This window comes from Ambystoma mexicanum, chromosome 3q (assembly GCF_040938575.1).
Source record: "Ambystoma mexicanum isolate Mex_15411 chromosome 3q, UKY_AmexF1_1, whole genome shotgun sequence".
NCBI lineage: Eukaryota > Metazoa > Chordata > Amphibia > Caudata > Ambystomatidae > Ambystoma > Ambystoma mexicanum.
In genome coordinates, this window is record NC_090926.1 from 237,854,167 (window position 1) to 237,876,685 (window position 22,519).

Consider the following 22,519-nt stretch of genomic DNA (forward strand, 5'->3'; position numbering starts at 1 on the left):
GTCCAGCTGCTAGGTGCAGAACAACGCGAAGCACGTGTGGCTGTTCGGGTGGGGTTTAAATAGCCTTGGAAGAAGTTCCTGGTATGTATCCTTCCACCAATCAGGTATGTATCCTTCCCCGACCACACCCGGGTGGTGAAGTAGTCCTACAGGTAAAGTAGTCCCATTCAGGCCTCAAGAGGGCCTGGATGAAGCAGCAAGGTCTGCATCAGGTAAGTGTGCACCCAAGCACTTAAACACATATCCTCTTCTATGAGCCTGGCGCCTAAGGCGCCAGGACTGGGGTCCGCTATGAGCCTGGCGCCTAATGCGCCAGGACTGAGTCCAAAGGGCCCCGACTTGGGCCCGCTGAGACTTCCCTGGGGAAAATGATGTCTGCCTCTGGGGTTGCTGGGCCCGGCCTGGCTCCTTAGAGGTAGGCATCATGACAAAACCCGGCACATTCATGCACTTTATGGTGATAATGCATATGCTACAGATGTTATGGAACAATTAGCCCACAAAAATGTCAATTGTATGGCCTTAATGCCAACTCTTGCAAGCTGTTTCAAATTCAATGAAATAATGTTAAGCAAAGAAATGCAACCAATTATGGTAATTAGCGCCACAGACAAACTAGATGTACATGGAATGACACTACCCATGTGTGACCAAGCCACAGAAAGACTAAATAGATGAGAAAAATCAATCTCAAACACAGCAGGCTTGGAAAAGATATTAACATTATCCTTAAATTGCAGAGTAATGCTTAAACGTAACCTTGACGTGGACCAAGGACTAGTTAATGGAGCACTGGGTACAGTTGTTGGGTTTCAAACATACCCACGTGACAACAAAATTCAGTGTGTCAATATTCTCTTTGACAAACTTTCAGAAGTAAAAAGAATAGGACGCTCAACAGCTTGATTCCTTCTCTTCAAAGACATGTATGTACGCAGAGAACAATTTTCTCTAACTCTTGCATACGCAGTCACCATTTATAAATCACAAGGTCTTACTCTAGACAAAGCAATGATAGACATTGGTAACACAGTCCTTAAAGAAGGCATGAGCTACGTAGCACTGTCACGCCTATGTACAATTGACGGTCTATTTCTAATAAACTTTGTTGCAAGTAAAGTAAACGCTGATATTCCTTGCATTTTAGAATACAATAGACTTCGTTCACTATACACCCCCCATCTACAAACATATCTACAAACATATCCTGTTCCACAAAAAGGAACATGTTCTAAAAGAAAACTAATTCAAACAGAAATGCAACAGGATGTCACTGGAAATCCTCCAAAGAGACTAAAAGAAACTAAAACTTCAAGTACCACAAGCAAAAAAGAACCAATTAGAGAAAGTAAACCAAGTACTTCGTCAAAGAAGGAAGACAAACTAAAAAAAAATCACTCAGATACAGAACTACCTGGTCCATTTAAACTTATAAATGAAATAGGTGTACATTGCTATGCAAATGTAGCAATCAATATTCTATTTCAAATACCAGCAATTGTTGACAACATTTACTTACACTTTAGAGACCCATTGTGTATGCTGTTCATGGAATAAGACAAGAATTGGACTACTGTGCTGGGATAGTGAAATTCACTATAAACTCACAGGAAGATCCACAAGAATTTCTAATGTACTTACTATTAGTACTGGAAAACAAAAACATACCTATAAATGAAATCTTCCATATTTCATACATGTGGAAACATACATGCATTCTCTGCAACAATGTGACACAAGAACAAATCCCCAATGAGCGCTTTCTCTATATATCAATACCTAATTGTGAATCCGTTCCATTTCAGCAACTTGTACAAAATGCAAACCACGGTAGATTATGTTCTACCTGGAATTCGGATAATCGCTCCACATTACTAATACAAACACATAGTAAATACGTAATACTAATGCTTCTACGTTACAATGCAGATGGTACGAAAAACAACTGCAAGCTGACTGGATTCACAAATGGTCAGATATCACTTGGTAGGAAAACCTTCTCAACAATAGGTATAATCTACCACGCAGGAGCCACAACCAACTCAGGGCACTACACTGCATATATAAAAAAAAATGTGGATGGTTTGAATGTAATGATAGTACCGTTACTCTAAAGCAGAGATTACCAGCTAATCTTACAAACGCATATTTAATGTTCTTAAAACCAAAATTTGATAACTGAACTGTACTTAAACCTTAAGTATACTTGTAGTAAAAAATATAAACTGTCACAATATTTCAAAACCTATCTAACTGCCCAAAGATTCTACAACAACTAATCAGATAAATTAATACCACTCAAATAGAGCAAAAAATAGACAGTTACAATACGCCAATTGGTATCTAACTGTCCCAAATTTTACAAATATGCAAACAGATAAATCAATACCACGAAATTATATCAAAACATAAACAGTTAGAATATGCCTACTGGTATCTAACTGGGCCAAAATTTTACAATATCCAAACAAATACCTAATATCTTACTGCTCACAAAAACTGAAACAATCCAATGCATAAAGCATTAGGCAGAAAGAACAAGTAAACGCGGAAAACAAACAAATAAATAAACTGTAGCATAACAGAAAAAGGTTTTTTTTTTTTTAATCCAACATGGATTTTTTTTCTCCCACAGACCCAATGATTTTAGCAACAAACACAGAAACTTTGCAAATTGCACAGTACTCTGGTTTGTAATCTACTAAATATGAGGGTCAATAAAAAAAAGAAAATGTTGATTGTACAAAGTAATAAGTCATTATAAAATACTAATACTAACATGCTATTTTCTTTTTTTACAGAAATGAACAAGAAAAACATGGACTCCCATTACTAAACCAAATAGTACGTATAACAAGATAAATACAACCATCGCACCATATCACACCCATACAAGCTTATAACATTGTTCCTTATAAATGAGTTTTTGACCCAAAGTTAAAAGCCTCTATGGGTGTGATATGCTGCGGTGGTTGTGGCCAGGGCATACACTCTTGGGTGCATGGCCAAATGGCCATGCACCCAACATTCTATACCCTGGCCACAACCACCGCAGCATATCACACCCATAGATGCAAGCATTGCAACCATTTTTATGTCCGTGGACAGGGGGAAGGTCCTAGGACACATTCAACTTGCCAGAGGACAATACAAACAACGTCCTCAGGACACCCCCATTTTCTTTATGTACGAACATTTCAGGACACCGCGATTGTTCTTAAAACATTTTCATCTTGCCAACAAACAATACAGACAACGTCTCCAGGACACCCCCTGCAAACATTCTAAGACCCCACGAGTGTTCTTAGAACACTTTCAAGTTGACACCGAATCCATTCTGTTTATTTACGAACATTCCAGAATAGCCGTGTTGTCGCAGACAAATCGAACACAACAAAAGCGTCTAGCACATAAATAAAATACAACTTTGAACCTATCTCATACTCCCCCATCCTCCCCAAAGACTTCTACACACCAACACACTCTACTAAATACACATTTTGAACAAACTTTCACCGCGCTGTCTGCGGACGTCCGCAAATGCAAGATGGCGGGCGCGACAGAAAATCTGACGCGCATCACACACCACGCCACCCAATCAGCGAACACGTCGCATGTCCGCGGACATGACACAAGCCGCTGGGCCAATCGGGGTGCTGTCCGCGGAGCGAACAGGGAAGTCTGTCCGCGAAGCGAACACAGATATCACTATTTTTTTTGCCTTACATTTTGGTCATTTTTAAAAACACTACTGGGCGGATTTACACCAAATTTGCAAAAGCACGCTTTTGGGACCAGGCCGCCGCTCCTGCCGCAAATTTGGTGTAAATCCGTCCAGCGGTTCGGGCTGTAGCCGCGCGCAAAGTTTTTTCCCATTCAGTCTATGGGGAAAAAAAAAAGTTTTGGGACCCCCCCTATAACTTTTTCCCCCCTGGACGAATCCTCACCAAACTTTGCAAAAGAATTCAGAGTGGGCCATATACTTTTTTTTGCAAAGTTTGGTGAGGATTCGTCCAGGGGGAGCGAAGTTATAAGCCACCCAAAAAGTGCTCTTCCCATGGAAACACCAACTTAACCATAACTACATGGCCACTACTGTGGCCATGTAATATATATACATATATATATACTGTGGCCATGTAATATATATATATATATATATATTATATATGTGTGTGTGTTTATTTATTGTTATATAACTGTTTATTTATTGTGTTTCAAGTTTGTGCATGTCCCGTGCAAAGAGGAAGGTGCCATGGGTGATGGTTGAGGACATCTGCTATACATATCAAGTGCATATGCATATAGCCCCTCTTCCATTTCCATGGCAGCTATCTTGGGCGTCTATATGCTTGAATAAGCGGATTGCAGCGAGCGTGTGTCCCAAAGATTCAATCAAATGCCTTGCTACTACCACTCTATCAAGAGCCCTTCTCCTATTTCCATAGTGGCTTGGAATCCAGGAATTCGGTACAGGGGTGGTGGCGGCGCTGAAATGAAAAACAACTGAAGAGTGTCAGGGTCACTCATCATTCATTCATCATTCACTCATCATTCATGTATTAGAAGGAAAGTCAGGGTGTCTGGGAGAATCAGGCAGTCCAAGGTTGGAGCTGGAACATAGGTCTGTAGTTGGCGGGGTGATCTACCTAAAGCACATATTTCTTTTTCCTTAACCTTTTTCCTCCAAGAAACTAGTGTAAACCCAAGGCAAGATAGAGGCTCAGATAGTCAGCACTGATTGGCCTTTGGTGTTTGTGAGGTAGTTTGGAACCTTTTCATTTTAGTGAAAACCTTTCATTCATTCTAGTGAAAACAAGAGCAGGTCACAGCAGAGCAGAGCTCCAGCAAGTTGACAAAGAACTGAACACTTAAAGACTTTCAGTCCTCTAAAGTGAATTCATTCTTGAAGAAATCAAAGCAGATGTAAACCTAGGAACCATAGTGTGATAGAGAGCAGGAAGAACTTTAATTCAAGATCAAGTTATCACAGGAGACCTTAAAGGAGATACAGCCTGTAAGGAAGAGTCAAACCAGCTGCAGCAACCATAAGCTAAGTAAAATATCTAATGAGTTTGAAGCCAAACAAAGCAAAGAAAATATTTATGTTTCTGTTGGAACTCTATAAAAAGTGTATTGCCATTTGTTACAGTTTGCTTAAGAAGTGAACTATCTCTTTTCTCCAATTGCGCACTATTTGAAATTTTGTTTATTTTTGCAAGCGTGAGTCAGGGTTCTAAGTATTGTGGCGTGTGCGTGTTTAACTTTACTAATAGGGCACGCAGATATTGCAGTTTGAATTAAAATACTAACCCTGGTGCGTGAGAGGGGATTTGAATTAACGTGTTGTGGGTACTTTGGAACCGGGTACTTCATCCCTCACTCTGAAAGAGACGGCAGGAAGAGTGTCAGAATCGAAAGCCATTTGAGGAAAGGACCCATTAACATGTATGCGCATCACACACGTAAGTGCCAGAGTCAGTTTCCCTGAAGAGAAAAGACATCTGTTTTCAGTGCGGTTGTTGTAAGGAAGTTAAGAATCTTTCTAAGGCTTTTTTTAACCGCATGGACTGACATTGGTACAATATTTTAATGGAGTGCTAGAATCCCTTCAGAAAATGAGGAAACCAGGAAAGTTAAATAGTTTATAGTTAACTAGAGTTGATGAAATACTAGCATCTGAGTTTTTTGGTAGCACCTTGAATTCACATTAGTTAGTATAATTAAAATCTGATTCAAAAGAAAAAGAGAAATGTAAAGGCTAATTTTTGGAGCTTACAGCAACTGAGTGAAGAACCCCTTGAGTCTTTCAGCAATAACGCACAGGCTACAGGTACTGGGAGGGTTTAAGGAGAACATATTTGGTAAAATGATAAGGGAGCAGAGAGAGAAATGTTAATGTAATTCTGTGTGAGATTTCAGGAGACAAGGGCGAATAGCAGAGGCCTGTTTTTTATTGTTTTATCCACTTCCCCTTTCCCCTTGTTTTTGCAGCTCTGGCAATTGTTCTTAAAGGAATTGATTGGCACGCAGGCTTGGGGGGTTTTGTGGGCAATCATCCCTCCTGCAGGAATGAAGACCTGGGACATGACAGAGAGTGAGAGCAGGGAGGGATGGAGGTGTTGAGCTGAGGGAAGATGAAATGGGAGAACATGGCAGAGCTGTTGTGAGCTGCATGCTGCTTGCTCCAACCCCTGGATGGATTGTGTTATTCAGCCTTGGTTTGGAGAAAGCTGATTGGCTGCTGCACCTGCCCGAATAGAATATAGAATATTCAGCTAAAAAATGTCTTGGCTCCACAGTAGAATACCACCAATAGTTCCATTTGAACCTATAGGTCTCAACAATGAATGACCTGGAAACCCCACCAGATGTAATATCCACGTCAAGTAAATGTAACACCCTCCTCTCCCAGTGAAAACCTCTATCGAAATTCCCGTGATTTAAAAGGCATGTAATCGCAAAAGGACACTACAAATATTTCTGAATACATTGGCTATAAACATGCAAAGATCATAATGAACATTGTCTGTCCTTAAGAGATGGAAACGGCTACTCAAAGACAGCCAACAGCTGCAGTGGGACCATGAGAATCCCCAACAGCAGAAAGTATGAACCCCAAAGAATGAACACTCTCCTTCTCACATTCAAATGTCCCAGATTCAAGGGCAACTGTTTGTATGCAATTATTCCAAAATGTCTCAGTTATGACTTTGATGGTTCTGCACCATGGAGAATGCATCACAAAAGCAGCTTAATAGATAGTCAGAACTTACCAAATGAATGAGTCTCTGAGAATAAATGGGGCATTGCACAAACGAAAGTGACCTACACAGTGCATGTAATGTTGAAATGGTGGTCTTTAAACGCTCTTCCGCCGATCGCCAGATCTTCTACGCAAATGCTCACTTCTAAGTCAAAGGCAATGGGAATTTGTGAATGGCAGGTCTCATTACGATTTGAAGAAAAATAGATATATATTTGCTGAATATGTACATGAACTCAAGGAGGCAAGGTCTACCCTCTTGAAATATGGCCAACCAATCAATACATGGTCAGTACACCAAAAGCAGGTTGGTCGAATTGCAAGAGTGGTAAAGGGCTGCCTCTCCCTCTACTATGAATCAATGTTCCCAATCGGCATGAATAGCTGTGGTTATTACGTGATATGGAAATATGGGTATCCACTCATTTTGTTGCGAAAAAAAACAGAGTGGTACATTACAGAGCGGACAATAACACCAAAAACACTGAAAAGATTAAATAAATATACAAAGGGTAGTGTGGTAAAGGGTTAAAATATGTTGGAATGGAGTTGGGCTGGCTTTAAAAGGGTGGATAAAATAGGGGGCTTGAGTGGGGGACCCCCAAATAAAAACCCAAATAAAAAATGTTGTGTACCACTCTGTTTTCGTGGTCAGTAAGATCACATATAACCGGAAATATGCTTTCCATTTGAGAGAGATCAGGTCTTTGTAAATCGACACTAATTCTTGTATCATTTGGCCTAAACTTTGGAGTGGGAAGGTGGACGTTCCTTGTCCTATGGAAATCCTTTAAACTTAGAGCCATGTTTTGTCAGGTATAACAGAAGGTTACTTTTGTCTCAGGAAATTACAAGAGAGACAATCATGGAATCGCAGTCAAAGAAGGGAATTATTAGCAATTCCTTGATCTGGGGGGGGGCATTTAACACCTAATGGAACACTTACATATTCATGTGCTTGCATGGTTCTCCTTTGCCTCAAACTTAGACGAAGGCCAGCTTTCCACGTTCCTTAACTCTACATATTTTGCCCCAAGCAGGAGGTCTCCACAAACATTCAGAGTACTCGGCATGGTTTTTGGTAATTTAGTAACACCCCAGAGCAAAGAAACATTATCAGTGGATGGAACATCATAGTATTCTAGATATGCCGCAATGAATGCACAATAGGCTTGGCAATGCAACATTTCTGTGCTGTGAGAAGTGAGTAGAAGGAGGATGTCTTTCTGGAAGGGTGGGTAGGAAAAACATATATGGACTTCCATGGAAAGGTCAATGCATGATAGTCCTGGACATCAGGCATGAACAGGGAAGAATGAGATGACTCACCCCAGGTGTAGCTGGGGGAGGCTTAAATTGTGGCTACGCCAGGAGACGAAACAGGCAAATGGTGGCAGATGACTGCTAGTTAAGGACCACACCGAGCAAGGCAGAGGGAAGAAGAGTTAAAAATAATTACATTTTTGAGCAGGGAACCCTACACCAGGAACTGGTAAGGAACACTGCATGAAATAGTGGTTTAGAAATGTTCTCAGATTGGTACACCATTGCATAACCTCAAATTTACAACAGTTTTCACAGCTAGTATAAATAGTTTGCAAACATAATGTCTAATTGGAGTTTACAAAACATTTGAATGAGTTCACAGAACCGGGTGGGAGTCGAAGACAGGCTGACCTCATTTACCATCCATTCTGGTAATGTATGTTACCCATGTCTTAACAAGTACAGCACAGATGGCGGGAAGCAGATTCTATATATCTGGCTAACAGATGGATTGTGCAAGGGAAAACAGAATTAAGGGACTGGGCTGTATTTAAATAACTGCAGTTTAAAATTATGCAAATGTCCTTTAAGTGTTTGTGTTTGGTATTTATTAGATTTATGTGTATTGATGTATGTTTTGTGATGTTTTAGTTACACTTTGCATCAAGTACAATTAAGAGATCATAGTTAGGTTGTCTCAGGTTAAGCTATGCCCTTCGTTTTAAGTCTTCCTTTTTTGTATTTCCAAGCATTTTTGGCTAAAGTGAGCACAGTTCATGTTCAATGCCAAACAAGAAATAGCACTCCTTAGGCTGTTAAATACATTTCAAACAGTGAAAAAAAAAATTAAATTACAGATAAGAGGATTTGAGAAGATACAGCGTTTCCTTTCATGTTGAAAATTAAATAATAATAGCTGTGTTAAACTATGCTTGTCTTTTGTGTGTGTGTGATGAGGGCAGATGGCTTGCATCTGGTTGTGGGATGCGTTTGCAGAGGAAGGGAAGGAAAAACAGAGCTGCATTTTTTTAGTTAGTAAATATACCGCCTGAAAGACTTTGCATGAAATAGAAGACACAGAACCCTTTTTTCACATAACTCTGAGCAAAAAGCTAATTTGTAAAAATGTGTATTTTATATATGTTTAAACATGTGCATATCACATAAAATAGGTTAAGCAGAGAAATGAAAGACTTTAGAAGATCTACATACAGTGTTTTGTTGGGTGCAGAGCGAGAATTTATAACTGACTCAAAGGACGGCATTCCTGGTGTCATTCTAAGACTTCAGCTAAAGTGAGCAGAGGAGCGCGGCATAGCAGAAACAGATAACAGTTACAGTCTTCAGTAGAAGGCATGGAAGAGACTGGGCTCATAATCTGATCCCAGTCTCTTCTATGCCTTCTACTGAAGACTGTAACTGTTATCTGTTTAATAATAATCTGAGCACAGTTTCAAGGTAGCTCAACTGGTCAAAGTACCGATCGCTCTCTTTCCCACATTGATTGTAGTAATTTGTATTCAGAATGCGAAGGAGTATGGGTGGGTTTGTGTTAAGAGATGCCAGTAGGGCATGAGTATTTATGAAGAAAACTTGGAGAAATTATGAGAAATATTTGCATTCTTAGGAAGATGGATTGAGTTGTTTTGCAAGTAGGACACAGAAGGAAGAGTTGGTTTTAATTTTGGTTTGGCAATGATGATAGTAACATTTGGGTAAATGGCTTTGATTTAAGAAGCTATGACAGTTATGTTGAAATAAAATATGAAGAAAAATATAGTTTGTTTTATAGTAGCAGTTATGGGTTGATCATATAGACAACGTTTTTAAATGATGGGTTGAGGAGAAAAAATATCTATTTATATGATGGGAATGACACAATGGGTGTATAAAAGCAGTTATATGTTTATTTAGGTAGAAGAGGTTTTGTTTTAAAGTATGGAGTAAAGGGGCTGAACAAATAGGCTAATTTTGAGAAGAAAAAAAATGAATCCCTTTTTTTAGATGCGTGATTTGAGCCACATGGAAAAATGAATGTGTGGGAAAGAGGTTGAAAACATATGGAATTAGAACTATAAGAGGTACGAATGATTAATCCAGAGATAATATAGGTGGCCAGGCCTAAAAGTAGTGTAGATTGTGAATAAAGACAGTTTATTAAATTTAGTAATTTCTTCTTTTAAAAACATATTATGTTGAATGTTTTAGCAAAGTGATTTTGGATTGACATTGGTAGTAGAGAAAAGATTAGAATGATTGGAGCCATACATTTTGAAAATATATATCTTTAATATAGAGCTTTAAGTGAGCAGGGGCTCAGTGCCACACTCATGGAAAAAGTAGTCCAGAACCAGAACTCATTGAAATGACTTTCGTTTTTAAGGGTTTTTATGAGATGTATATGTAATAATGATGGTTCTTGTGTAGAGGAGCTCAGTGTTAGTTTCATATAAAAAACACCAGTTGAGGGAATTGAAAATTGAGTAGATTTTGAGGAGAACATATTTTTTGATATTTGTTACATGTTATGTTGAAGTAATGTGATGGGGAGCACTTGATTGGAATATATCGGATTGTTGGGGTGGGTAATCCCTTAGTTTTGATTTGGTGGGCGGGGTCTATATTTTTTTAGCAATATTTTTAGTATTGTTTAAAACAATTCATGCATGACCAAGCATATTTTCAGCCCACTGTTTTACACTAGAATGTTTACCCCGTCATTACCCATACATGGATCGGATTGGTCCTATTAGATCACCTTTTCAAAATTACACAAGCCATTCACCATTTTAAGGTTTTAGAGTTATTTTGGATTTATGCCAGATACTTTCTTCAAGGGCCTGATCGTAGAATATTATATTAGCAGACACCAGACTACCCCAGATTTATTAATCTAATTTTCAGCAGTATAGGCATTTTTATTAGTAATAGATGGGGCATTTTTAAAAGACGCCTAGGGCAATTACATAGAGGAAGGAGAGGCATGTTGAGTAATGGAAAGACATATTTTTTTAAAGTTCAGGCACATTATTGAAAAGTAATTTGGATAAAATGGAAAGGTGCCTTTCCCAATAGTTTTCCGATATATAGTGAATGAGCACAGGGAGGTGCCTCGCACCCTTGTGTTAAGTAGCATAGAAGTGATTGCAACAAAAGGAAGAGCAAATGCACACAGTTTATTTTCATAGAATTTGTAACAAGAAGAAGGCAAGGAAGTATGTCAGAAGAGGGAAATGGGAAAGTGAGTGGAGAAGAAGAGAGATAAATTGTGGTGAGAAACAGAACAGGCAAGGGAGAGCAAAAATAAGACAGAGGGCAAGAGAGTGCTATAAGTAACCAGACAGTGAGGACATTGGTCAGAAGAGTAACTAAGAAAAGAAAGAAGCGATAAAGCATCTCCCCCACTGCACAGCATACAAGAATTGAAAAAATGTGTCTAAAATCACACATGGTGCTAGGCATGCACCGAGGACAAAAATATAATTATGAATGCAAATTACATAACAAAGAAGGTTAATGTAATAACAAGTCACACTAGATTAGACATACCACATATGTATGGGGGCGCAGTAGGAATTTGTATGATTACAAGCCCCTTTTGCAGTAGTGCCATCAAATGCGCATATAGTGGCACAGACACTCATACCCAGAATAGGGGAAGCAATAGTAGTGGGAGGGAGCGTTCTCACCCGTATAAGACTGGACTTACATACACTAAAGGATTGGGGAGCATGATCTTTTTTATAAACATTATTATTATTTTGTAACATAGTAACATAAATATTGGGGAGACATTTGAGTAAGTGACCAGGTGATAACATGCCCTATTTTAAGGGATGAATTATGCAAATACACAAGGAGTAACACTAGTATTTTAGGGCCTGGAAATATGAAGGAGTGTGCCATTAGGTCAAAGAAGCATTTTTTATGGAGCACACACCCTGGCAAGTATGGCTTTCAAAAATAGAGAGCAGATTATTAAGATTATTTATAGTGTTTATATTTAGATAAAGTATATTTGGATGTGAAAGAAGCACTAATGAGTGCACGCAAGCTAGGAGTTGCACAAATGAGAGAATACCACTAAAGGACAGTAATGGCTCATGGTGTAGAACACAGATTAATTTAACAAACAAAGGCTTGTTTAATGGAAGTTTATTCAGCAGTTAAGGATTGTAAATAGAAATAAGGAGGGTTTGGTACAAGTATTGAGCATGTTATGGATCACTAGTATGCATGATGATGGGCTTATTAGAAGGAAATAGAGGGGAATTTTGAGATATGGAAAGAGAAGGTATCATGCACGAGATTTGGGAAAACATACAGATAATTAGTTAAGCGTTTGTTCATGTTAGGGCCATGAAGATGGGAGGGAGCAACACACACACATACACCACCCCCCAACAATAGTGGACAATATTTTTTATATAAATATAGCGCTACCTTAAGTAACAGAAACATTATGTCCTGCTAAAATGCAATACAAGAGACAAAGAGTGTATATCACTGTTGGAATATATTTGGAGCATTTTCAAGAAAGAGGGAAGGGATTGTTATTGTGTTATGTTGTATATAAATACTATTTATAAAGAGTAACTGGATTTTTGAGGGATTATAAAAAAAGGAAGAAAGATATACACCTCGCTTTCACAGACCAATGAGGGACAGAAATGTTACGTGCTATAACTCCATATGTGAGTATTAAGGATTCCTAAAGGCAGAGCCAGTCAGAAGAGCGCGTATCAAACTTCCATAGGGAGTAATAAAAGAGGAGAGTTACATTTACTGAAGAAAAGTAAAGGAAGACTAATACATATAAAACAAAAAATTTAAATGAAAGCACTTATTAGAAGTTCCTAACCAAAAGATTGACATCAATCAGGGGCGTAAAATCAAAAAGAAGAAATATAACATCATTGAATAAGATTTATAAAAAATGTGTGGATGAAATATTCTGATTTTTGGATAATAACCAGCGATTGATGATGCCTGCTCAAATTGATCAGTGTGGTATATTTGATAAAATAAAGAAAATAGTAAAAGAACAGACAGGTATTGACAGGCAAGATCGATTTATCATTATGATAGAACTTCTGCCAGTGCACAAAACAACATATGAGAGTATGAGAGTCAGTAACGAGAACATTTTATATATATATATATATATATGTTTATGAAAAAATGTTGATTGATATTAAAGGTGAAAAGGTGTCATCTTTGGAGCACAGGAAGAATGTCTATATGGCCTTTGTGGAGTGTACAAAAGGAAGAAATATTATGAGAAAAGCTAAGTACTAATGGATGAATAAAAGAGATAGAAAAGGTGAGTACTAGTTGACACAAAAAGTGTGTGGTCTCCTCATTGATCATTATTAGGAGAAGGAGGACCTAGGTGAGTACAAGTGAAAGGTAGTGAGGGATACAGTGGTTTTAAACTGATGGCATTTTTTCCCAAGAAAAGGGTAGCAAGTGTAGGCAAAGAATAGCATAGATATGCAAGTATGGCAATTTCTAGTGAAGAATGAAAAGAAGACCTTTGGATGTAAGAAGGTGGGGAAATTATTTTTATGATTGTGGTTAATGTATACAAATATGTGGCGGATATATGTATGCTTTAGTCAAAGACAAAAAAAGGAAATGTGAGGTCATAAGAATGCAGTGATAGGCAAACATTGTATGTATATATGGCACACTTGAATGCACTTAATAGGATCCACGCTTATTCCCATTGTCATGGGTATGTAGATTAGGGTAGGAAGGGTGACAAAAGTGTTAATTGTGGAACAACAGAATAAACACAGCAAAGAAAGAAAAGACTGCGGTCCCACACCATCGGTAGAAGGACTACAAAAGTACAGTGAAGATTTCCAGCATAGCAAAGAAAGCTAAAAGCATGCCTGTCACCGCACCATGTTCATAAAAAGCAGTAATACATAATTAAAGTGCACCATCGTTTTTATTTAAAAGAAAGAAAAAAATCGTGAGGTCTATCTGGCCATGAAAATAAGGAAATGACCCTAGCATCATCATGTTAAGGAAAAGCATAAGGCCAGGACCAACCTCTGTGCAAAATGAGAAAGAAAGGCATATGTTAGGGAAATACAGTTCTTCTTGTTAGCTTACCGTGGGAATCATTACAAGTGTGCTGGTCTGCTAACAACAGTGCTGGTAAGCCTACTGGCACCATTGGTTCTGGAACAGCACACTATGGGCCTCATTAGGACCCTGGCGGAGAGGGTGTTACGCCAGCGTAGTGCATGGCGTACCTCTCCGCCATACTACGAGTTCCCGTAGCGCCATGGCGGCCTTTTCCGCCTGGTTTTACCAGGCGGAGAAAACCATGGCGCTACGGGACCTCGTTGTTAATTACGCCACCGTATTTTACGGTGGCGTAATTAACTCCTTCCCCACTCCCATTATACCCTATGGGGCAAAAATGGGAATGGGGAAGGGCAGAATGGGGATTGGGGATTTACCGCTCCGCCGAGGTCGGAATGGGGCGGTAAATCCGCCAACCCCCATGGCGCTATCGGCGGCTTTCCGCCATGCTTCGCGGTGCATTTAGCACCGCGAAGTCCGCCTGGGTCGTAATGAGGCCCAATGAGTCTGCCTGCCGGAGTTGCTGTGCCTGGCAGGTCTGACCCTGCCGGGCACTGCGGTCACGGTAGGCAGACTTTCACAGAAACACTGGCACTAACGGTACCAGTGCTTCCGTGTTCCCCAATCCCATAGAGTCCTATGGGATTCTACGGGAATGGGGAACAACATTTTACCAGTGCTGGACTTCCCAGACCGTCTTGGGTTGTAATGCCCTGGTGTTTCTGGCAAGCTAGGTGCCGTTAAAATGTACAAGTCCAGTGGCAACCTGCTGGATTTACCAGAAGGATTACTGGCGAATGAGAAAGGGACAATGGGAAACATCGTGGGGTATACAGTAGAAAATGGGCTGGTAGGTCCCCTCAAGGAATACAAATGTTGTGTAACAATATCTCCCGATTCTCATAGTGGCAGAATCACTCATTGAGCATGTACATTAATGTTTAATTGGGTAACGAGTGAGAACAAAATGGGAGCAAGCAATGTGACTGTTTGGGGATACATTCATATTCACAAAGAATAAAGAGGGCAATATATGCCACACCCTTGAAAAGAAGGGATTCATAGTCAATAGATTGGGAGAATACAATATGGTTGGAGACACTATTGGTTCTTTAGAAGTGTCTTTCATGACAACTCCCATGTTGAGATAGAGCATTGAGTTAAGGGGTTAACTGAGATAGGGATGCACAGGTACACTGCATGTGGGGAGGGTAACCACTAGGCATGAGATTAGTGGTCGGATATAGCGATCAGAGGGGGGAATGTAGAGGAGCAGCCTCTCCCCGTGCTCTTTCATAAACTGACAGGTGACTACGCCATTTAGGGCACTATATCTCACCCCTTGGTCCAATAGTATAGATATGAGAAGAAATGTGCATTCAGACAACTGCATTATTCATACCCTAAGCAGAAACAGTGAGGATAAATATTTTGTGGATCAAGGGTGACTTCACCTATGACATAATATAGTTGCATAAGAGACAGGGTAAACGTTTATTTATTATAGAGTAACACAGACATTAGGCCGCACTATGTTTAGATATGGAGTATGTTACTCTCATTCAATAAGATATTAGGCATTAGAAACTGATAGTGCTCAAATAAATACAGCATTTAGCTCCCTGACATAAGACATAGTACATTAGCAAGATAATCAATTCTTTTAAATGGATACTCAGCTCAAATGGCAATAGGTCTCCACATTTTATAAGTGTTTAGAAAATGCTAAAAGCATAAAATATAGTGCTGTGTGCAAAGTTGTCTGGAGAGAGGCTAGGGCACAGTAAGATGGCAGCATTCAATGATGTGACTAATAAAGTGAAACCTAGCACAACAGGCTGAAAAATTTGCTAATAAAAACCAGACAATCTATCTATGTCCTGAACATGGTGTGCTAAAAGAATTCTTTAGAAATGCATCACAACCCAAAATCAGTTTTTTCTAGTTTTTCAAATTGCTTGTCATCCAGGACATGTGAAAGATAGTAAGTCATCCTTACCAGGAAGTGTTTTTGTCCAATAGTGACACAAGCGGTACTTTGACCTTTTAATACATGACTAATAGTAATTTGTTAAACTGCAAGCTCCAGATTTGCATAAAACTGTTATGCAATATTCTGTTCCTATAAAAGTATGCTCCATATAGAAATCTTTAGAGTCTTTCTTGTTTCAGCTGTAACCATGGTTGATTGAATAAATGCTCCCTGGTTGACCGTGTTGGTGAGGAACATTTATAATGTCTCTTTTTCCTTGCACATTGTGTATCTTCTGGGTGAGAAGGCTGTAATGGACTATGGCTGTAGATTTATCACATCTCCACAGCACTGTTCTTTGTGGCAACTTTACGGTTGGCACTCTTCCCTCATCTTTAGATTGCCATATGTGGGCATACCATTAAGTGTAGTACAGTCAGGGACTCCTGGTCAGTGCTGTGTGTGAACTGAGTGAACTGACTGAAACTGGGTTGGAACTGTCTGGTCGCAATCCACACTTAGCCATGGCATGTCCTGTTGCTGGGCGGATTGTGAGCTGGCAGGTTGTCCACGATTGCATAGCCTCTATCTATTTTAATATTGCAGGTCTCTTCCATTGGTGGGATACAGTCCCCTCTCTGCCTGAATTTTGGATAAACGGAGAGTCTTGGATCGTTCACCACAAGATATGAGCATCTGAAGCAGAAATACCACTGGAGTCCTGATGGAGGTCTACTGTAGCAACCAGCAAATGGAAATCCAACCACTGCATTCCAAACCTCTGCATTCAAGTCCGCAGGAAACACCTGAGCCGAGTGCCTTCCTACTCTGGACTGAGCCTAAAACCTGGCTCTCTGCATCCATCACATTCCTTTGTTTCAAAAGTCAGTGCCTGAGGCTCCATCCCTACTGACCTGCCTTGGACATGAAGTTCTAATTTAAAAAGTAGCTATCCGACTGGGCCAAAGGTGCTGGAGCCTGGGTCATGAGTTCTTTATACAGTCACCTAGATCCGGGCACTGGTATTGTAACCTCTGCATGGCTGGATGACTGATAGTGGACGTTCTACTTGAAGTTCTTCAAAAACCTGCTTGATAATGCCACTTCCTGCAACAAAATTAACATCTAAAATCATTAAGGATGGGCTTCCAAAGTCTTTTTCTTCTGTTTTAGAGTACCTAAGCCATTTTAAGAAATGTGCTATCTCTTACCTTTTCTCCCCAGCTTTAATTATCTTACAGTGTATATGCCTCTATTTAACTGTCTTTAATACTAAACTGGTAGAATACCAATGTTGGTGTTACCATACTGTGGATGTATATATATTTATTAGTGATTTGAGTTACCTAGTATTGTGTGACCTCTGTTAATAAATATCATATTTTCTTATTACAGATCTGGATCTCTGTTCCTTAACAAACTTTGCTCTTTGTAACTGTATTTCACCACAAGCCAACTTCTTCCTTAGTCTAACTCCTCAACATAGTTGTAATTGAGGGTTTGGTCAATAATTAGTGTTATCTGGTTGCACAGCTAAGCTGGCTCCTCAGAATCCCTCAACAGGGCAGGTTCTGAAAACCCCTTTTAATATCCAGTCATAAGGTAAACAATAACTTGATTATGCTAATTGCTGTTTTAGGAACTTGGAAAATCCTACCTATGTTTGGCCCATGAATATGTTGGCACATATGGCATTGCACAGGACCAGCACATTTGGGCTGTGGATGTGCTTTGAGTTTCTGAATGCTTGGTCACATGCTTCTCAAGAGATGACTCTCCATAGAGGTGGAATGAACATCCCCCAGCAAGTTTGGTGAGCCCGCTGCTATCTGATAGAATCCTGCCTTCAGACCGCTATGCATCATTTGGAAAGCAGATGTACTGGTTGACTTGATGTGGAATGGTAGCAATTGTTTACTTTAAGAATCCGTATTGCGATATGCAATTGCATGTCCAATAGTGTGTTTAAATCACCATATCAGGTTTATATATAGTGCTTCATGGATTGCTAAAATGAAATATCAAACCATTTCCTTTGACCCTGTTTTAAAGAAAGTGGGTATTTTTCTCTCCCCTGGGTTACATTTCATGGGATAGTTGCTCTCAATACTCCATTTGGGATCCCAGGCCTGTGCATATCACACACACACATTCACTATAAACAATCCACGGAATGTGTCCCTTCTCCCCAGAGGGGAGCCATCCCCATTGGGAATAGGGAGGTGAACCTGCTATGCTTAAATCCCCCTAGTGGGCCGAGCAAGTGGAATCTCACTGTGGTGATCCCCCACCCCCACCTTAGGGGACAAGGGACCCCAAGCAAGGATGTCACTCCATCTGCCTGTCATACAGAATCACATGTCTTTGTTGGATATATGGGAATTGAGCAGGGCAGTAAGGTACAAGGCCTTTTGAAAGTATGTGGTTTGGTTTCTGCCCTGTTGTTGTTGCCGCCCTTGCCTGAATAGCACAACCAATCTATTCTCCCATCTCATTTCAGGGAAGAAGATAAAGGACCAAGGGTTCAAGTTAGGGCATATATGGTTTCCATTTAGGTTTCCTCGCATGTGACTGATTAGTGTCAGCGCCTGCAGCGAGACTGAAGCTATCCAGTCCCACAGAAGGACCACCTTGACAAGGGAGGATACCTCTGTTAAGGGTAAGATTTAACATTACCCAGAGGGCTTAACTAATAGATGTTACCGTCTTAGGCCTAACTTGAAGTTCACCCATTTATCATTTCTCCTCGGCTCTCCGCCCCACCTGCTTTGTATCCTCTGCAGGCGGGTCCTCATAAACGAACAGCCAGATCAAGCTGCAATTAAAAATATTAACAACAGCGTACCACTTATTAACAGCTGTTCAAGCCCTGATGAAAGTGGCCTCCATACCACTGAAACTGGTCGGCTCATCTCTACACTGTATCTGTGCAATGAAATGGACTAAAACACCCACGCCAGACCACAGTTTGATCTCTTCACAGGATATAGGAAAGATCAAGAGTTAGGAAATTTGTTTGCGTTTGAAGCTCAAGAGAAATAAACAACACTTCACGCATGAGGATAGAAAAGAATCTTCATTAGAACTCTGGTCCATACATTTTACTTACACCCACCTACATACACCATGGTCGCATGGTATGAACATTACGATACCAACCAGGGAACTGTGGGTTTTTAAAGGAAGTCTGCCCTTCATAGAAACCGTATAAAGTTACGAATTGTTTCACTTGGAGGACAGTCTTTTATGACAAAAAGGTAATAATGCATTACCACATGATGGTCTTTTGGCAAATCACTTGAGAACAAAATCATCTGAATCACAATGTGGGACAACTATAACTAAGGGAAGATGTGGGTGTTAGACAATTCTTTAGGTCTAATACGTGTTTACCCTTGGCTTTGTGATGGCCATGTGGTGTGCTCAAGAGTTCCTGGGAGATATGGGGGCTACTAAACAGATAGTCATATTGTATCCCCTCTGGTTGATGGCTGTAGGAGGTTCCGGTAAAGCTGAGCCCGCTAACAGAGGTTTCCAAGCCAGGAATTGGCTGTGCGTAGAAGGAGTGATGGGGTACACAAAAGGAGAGCTTTCCAAAAATGGCTGTCAACAAATGCTAATAATTGCACCACTCCAGATTTGATTTCAAAATAGACATTCCCCAGTGACAGGGCTCTATCTGCAAGATAAACAATGCTGCAATCCTTTACCTGGTGGCAGCGATACTAGGGCGGAATATCACACACGCCTAGGTGGACTAATTGCCTGACTATACTTGCCACGCAGTCTAGGTATAGTGCAAATCATGTGTCTTCTCTTTACAAAGACTGCATTGCTTCCAAGGGGGAGCGAAACCTATGTCACTTTGGCAGCGGTACCCTCATTCTTAAGAAGCAATAGGTTGATCCTCTGCCCTACTTCCATTATACCTTACATAGCTAAACTAACCAAGAAAGATGTGTTACCACAGTGGCGGCCCTTCTGGAGTCTGATGCCATATTAGCCCCTCTCCAGGCCGGGTGTGGGCAGTCGTAAAGAAAGGCTTTTATAAATTTTGAGTTTTGAAAAGAATGTTTCCATCCCTTCAATTCCCATGGCCTCACTTTCTTTCCATCTTGAACTACTCCTATAGTATTTAGAAGCGCCACCATGGCCCTAAAACAGCAGTGCCATTAGGGGCTGCCTCGTGGACCATGGCAGGTGGGACAATGGGAGCCAAGGTGGCTATGGAAGCACAGGTGAGGGGCTGCCTTTCTTGTATCTGGTGGACTCTGGTGTATAAAGGTTGCTCATCTCAGTCTTCATTCTCTTTTCTCCTGCATCCTGCACCTCAGGATGAGATAGCTAGCCCGTGCCCAGGAGAAAGGCAAAGATCGCGAGAGGATCCCGTTTTTCAACCGTCCGCATCCTGCTCTGTGGCGGTCATGCTGTGCGGTCCGTGAATCCATGCAGGGGGCTGTCAGACAGTAGCCCAATCAGCCCTGTGGCACTGTTGGCAGGGCCCTACACAATGGATTATGAAAGGACCATGACCAAAATGTTGCACTAAGATGAACTATGAATTTTCTACCCTGGTAGTGGGTTGACAGGTCAACTCGTGCCCAATAGGACAAGCCTGGGTGGATGGTGAGAGTGGCCCTGAGGTTGGCCTTTGGTGGGATATGTAGCCCCGGATTGGGCGTTGGACTGTTCAGCTGGACATTGGATTATGTAATTAACCCTGGGACAGCTCAGACAGCTAGTAGGCCAAACCGGCAGCTGGTGGGTCAGCAGTGCTGCTATGGTCAATGTCATGGTAACCGATTATGGTTGATGTAAAAGACAAGTGGGGCCCCTGTCAGAATCTGTGTGAATTTATCTTTAATTAAATGCGGTCTGTTTACCTCCAAAAATCGATGGAGTATCTTTTGTGTAATACAAGGTGTGTTTCATGAAGACATGAGCATGTACCAGTGCCCCCATATATCTCGGCCTCCCTAAACATATGATTACTGCCTTCAAAGACTTCAAAATTTAGTTTTCTGACTTCTGCTGGGACTGCACAGTTTGAACCATGTAAGGCCTGACCGGACCCTTGCCTTGGTTGCTGGTGAAAAGTCGGATGCGCTATACATTGTTGTGTGTAGCGCACAGACAATGTCATGGAATTGGTCCCCGGTTTCATATGAGAAGACCCTAAGGATACTTGGCTCCACCCAAGGCACGAAGATCACCCCCATCATTTCTCCTGCTTCTCTACAAACAAAAAAATTAAAGCACACTGATAATTGATCCTTCTTGGCCACCATGCATGTCTTGTGCACTGCCAAAATCCCAGTTCTCTGCTTATAACCTTTGCTCCGATTATCCATGTTGCACAACACTCTGCTAACTAGAGATAAGCATAAGCGGGCAGCGCTTCGAAGCCGCTTTGTTGGTATCAGTGTGCTTTTATACCAATTATTACCATGCAATGATCAGTGATTTAAAACAACCAAGTTTACTCACACCCATAGCACAAGGTGCAAAATCTTGCACAGCACATAAGGACAGATGGGGCCTGATTCATGGAACGTTTTCCTATGGGATTGCGCCATTATAAAGCACTTCCATGAATCAGGCCCATCGTGTGCCATGCACCCATCTGACTACATATTCATTACTCCTACAACGCTGAGATGACTTCTGGTGGTTGTGGCGCTTTATAAAGCCCCATATAACATAGCATAAGTGTGAAAAGTGTGACTAACCCATGAGGAAATGTATTATGCATGTTCCCCGCATATGAACACACGTTAGAATTGTTGTTTTTTGTGGGGGGTTTTGTTAGCAAAGGATATTTCAACATTCAATTTTCTCCAACATTCAAACTTAGGTGCAGAGACAAGTGATGTGGTTGCACATGGAAGGCACAACTCTACTGGGCACAAAAGGGAACATAGTGCACAAGTTAGGAGAGCAGGGCCCCGACGGTGAATAGCTTTGGCAAGGAAAAGAACTTTGCCATCACGAACCAAGCGACCACGGCCACCCATGGATATGACAACTCAATGCCCATTCAGGAACGCCCATGTCCAGACCCCCTCCACTCCCCACCCTACCTGAGACTGGATGATGTGCTCCTCACTGTTTCCACCCAGGGTTACTTGTAGATGCCGTGCTGCCTAACGTCCTGCCCTCCCCCACCTCTGTTGTTATCTCCCTTATTTCCAGGCTCCCCCTTTCCTCTATGATTGTAAAGTGTTCCATTGCTTTGCGAAGCCAGGTCCGCCCTCAAAAAATACCCCAATAATAATCATACACACATAACACCCTCACCACACTAGCAATGGCCCTCACGAAAGTTCCTTCGGCCAGTGAGGGAAGCTCTTGCCCTTTCTTTTGATTACATGTTCTTCTGGTGAAAACACTTAAAAATATTCACTCATCCCCATGAT